Genomic DNA, 3,459 nt, shown 5'->3' with positions numbered 1-3,459 from the left:
TCCTTCACCCTGCTCGTGGCATGAGGTTACATTTCAATTTATGATCAGCGGAGTAATAAGCCGTATGGGCGAAGGGGTGATAGTAATAATTAATAAATTAATCAATAGAATAATTAATTAATTAAAAAATAAATACACATATATTCCCGTGTATATACGTATGAAGGTGAGGCAAGTAGGCAGTAGTGAAGGCAAGTTCAAGGCGTAGCAGAGGCCGGTTGATCTTTGAAGAAGGAGCAAGTCGGCAGCCGATTTTGGCAAGTGATGTAGATGCCCCCTTTTTTAGTATATAAGCCTGGCGAGAAAAACCAGCGTGAGGGAAGAGATAGATAATTGAGTCAAGCCAACAGTAGTCACCGTAAGTAAAAGTGTGTGAATCACTGTGATTTATAGCATGTGTTATAAAAGTTGTTAAGTTTAATAAGACGAGAAACGTATTGACTGTGGTAATTCTGTGTCTTACAAAGTTGTATCGAGGAAGAATAAACTGGGTTAATCAAGAAAGGATTTCTATCGCTGCAGTTTCTCGGAAAGAATTTCTACCGGAAATTAACAAACAAGCAGATACTTAACAATATTTCTGTTTCTTGATTTAGGTATAAATATAATGGACTGATATACAAACTACACTTAAATCACGTTTCCATTATTTATACGATGAATATCGAGTTTCCTGACCGACAGAACTGCTAAAGTTTAAATCAATTACTCAATTTCTAGGCCTTTCTTATTAGAAGCTGCACATCATATTTATTAACGACACACCATTCCCCGCCTTAACGTACACACTAGCGTCTTAGTATGCATTGTATACTGTATATTTGTAATTAAGCACAAAGCTACACGACAGGCTATCTGTGCTCTGCCCACCACTGGTATCGAAACCTGGATTCTAGCATTGTAAGTGATCAGACATTCCGCTGTGCCACTGGGGGGGGGGGGGCTTAGTATGCTGACGACATTGCAATTTGGAGTTCTTCTAGTAATCCACGTGTCGCAGCATACAGAGTACAAAGACCACTGAACTTGGTATCTCGTTGGTGCCAGAAGTGGCGAGTAGTCTTAAACCCTGCTAAAACTCACTTAACTAACTCAGTTCATTGCCTATCTCAGGAAAATCAACAAACAGATGAAAAAAACAACTTAAACTGTATAATACTACAATTTTCTTTTCAGTGTTTTTTCTTTTATTACGATTATTTTTAGTTAATTTGTACTTTATTAGAATTGATTTATGATATTTTTTTTAGGTATGTATCTTATATTTTGATATATGATCTATATATTTGAATTTATATTTTCAATTTGTAATATGTTTGATTTTGAAACTGGCCGTTTACTAATGACTTTTTCTAGTTTTCTTCTTAAGATCAATGTATTTTATGGTTTAATCTTAAGTTGTAGATCTTACTTTCTATTTTGTATTGTAATTTTGGTATGATGTATTTTGTGATTCAATTTTATTTTTGTGCTGTGTATTGTGATTTTGATGTTGAATTTAATATGTGTTTTTTTTTGTACTACTTAAATTCTATCTTGTTTTGTTGTTAACTGGCTGCTGGAGTTTTATGTGTTAACCCTTCTTGTGTTTGTATATATGTCGTGGCGCCCTGGATGTCACATGAGGAAAACTATTACAACATTTTGCGACTTGTAATTAATGTTTAGCTGCAACACAGCGACTCATAGAATGTCTCTGAGTTTTTCAAGTACAAACTTTTCGCTCATAGCTCCGTCATATGTTGACCGATTTGAGATCTAATTACAGTTTTGGACTCAGGAGGTCAAACCCTTTCGATTGATGTATTTGACCACGCCCAGGGTTTCATAGATTAATTTACCCTAATCCTGCCTAAAAGAATTTAAATTTGGGGGTTAGGCTCGTAAGAGATCGTGATGAATAGTGAAATCTAATCGGGTACACGCGCGCCCCACGCCTGGTATTTCTGGCGCACAAAAATATAGCTAATGAAAAGAGAAAAAAATCCCACATATTAATTTACTCTAATTCTGCCTAAAAGAATTTCAAGTGCTGCGGCTATTGAGGATCCCCCTCTTGTCTGATTCAGCCTAATGTTTACTTTAAAGTTCGAAACGATAAACGGCTCTAAGATAGGGAAGGGTGGTTGTGATTCTAGGATGTCAGGTAAACTGAAGTAATCATGAATTTCATCCTTTCATGACAAATATAGAATATGTCTTTATTCATGTATATTCGTGTAGTATTTTTCTAGATTTCTGTACTATTTCTACTTGCGCTTATTAGAGATCGCGTCGTTCGTTTGTTTATTGCTAATCATAAAGTTACCCAATGGGCTATCTGTGCTGTGCCTATTACAAGTATCGAAATCCGGATCTTCAGATTTATCGTTAAGTCATTGGGGGATGTCGAAATCAAAACCGAGACCTGACCAGAAACGTCAAGACTGAGACCAATCTTTAAAAAAAAAGCACGATCCTATCAGACTTGTATTGTATAGTCAATGTTTTACTTGCCAGACTAATTGTCCGCAAATACCCAATTAAAGCCTTTCATGTTGGTATTCAAACACAGCTGTTTGTTGTTTCTACTACCACTGATATTGTTGTCCTGATATTAATGGAAGTATGTTCTTCACTTTGACCAATCTGTCTTACAACAGAGCTTCTTTCATTTGGTTTTTCGTCAAGAAGATTATTATATCCACTTCTACAAAAAACAGCATATCAATGATGCTATCCCTTTAAGGCGGATTTCACTTCTTCGAATCCTGGATGATCATCTTTGAACTAATAAAATACCATAGTTTGGATACGTAACACCAGCCATGAGAGAAATCATGTTGCCAAAAGACTGATTGTTGTCACACACAAAATCAATGTGTGAAGTTACTCTCAACTTCGCAGATAATGATTTTGAGACCAAAACTAAGACTTGAGCAGTTGAGACCAAGGTCTAAACCTCGTTATTTGATCTCGAGGTCGGACTCGCAATACCTTTTCCGGAGTTTACATCTTCAGTTATTAAAACGCAAAAACAACAACAAAACAAAATAAAAACACAAAAGAACAAGAACTTCTATTGTTTGATATGAGTTGGACTAAAGACTTGAATTCTTTATCAACAAAAGCGTTTTTACCTGAATTTCAATTTCTTTAATACTGTTGAGTATCTGCTCGTTTGTTAATTTCCGGTATAAATGCCTTCCGAGGAACTTCAGCGATACAAGTCCTTTCTTAATTAAAACTAGTTCATTCTTTCTCGATACAACTTTATAATACACTGAATTTCTACTGAATTTCACGTGTTACCAGAGTCACGTGACTTCCGCTGTCGTAACAATACCTGATGATGACAAAACCTTGTCGAAACGTTGTACATTTGCTGTTATGTTAAACTTATATTAAAGTTTTTCTTCATTACCCATTCAAGCCGTCTTCAGCCATTATTAACAATACATTTGTTTTTAAAGTAGGGCG

This window comes from Limulus polyphemus, unplaced genomic scaffold (genome assembly GCF_000517525.1).
Source record: "Limulus polyphemus unplaced genomic scaffold, Limulus_polyphemus-2.1.2 Scaffold930, whole genome shotgun sequence".
NCBI classification, from domain to species: Eukaryota; Metazoa; Arthropoda; class Merostomata; order Xiphosura; family Limulidae; genus Limulus; species Limulus polyphemus.
This window is presented reverse-complemented; position numbering follows the sequence as displayed.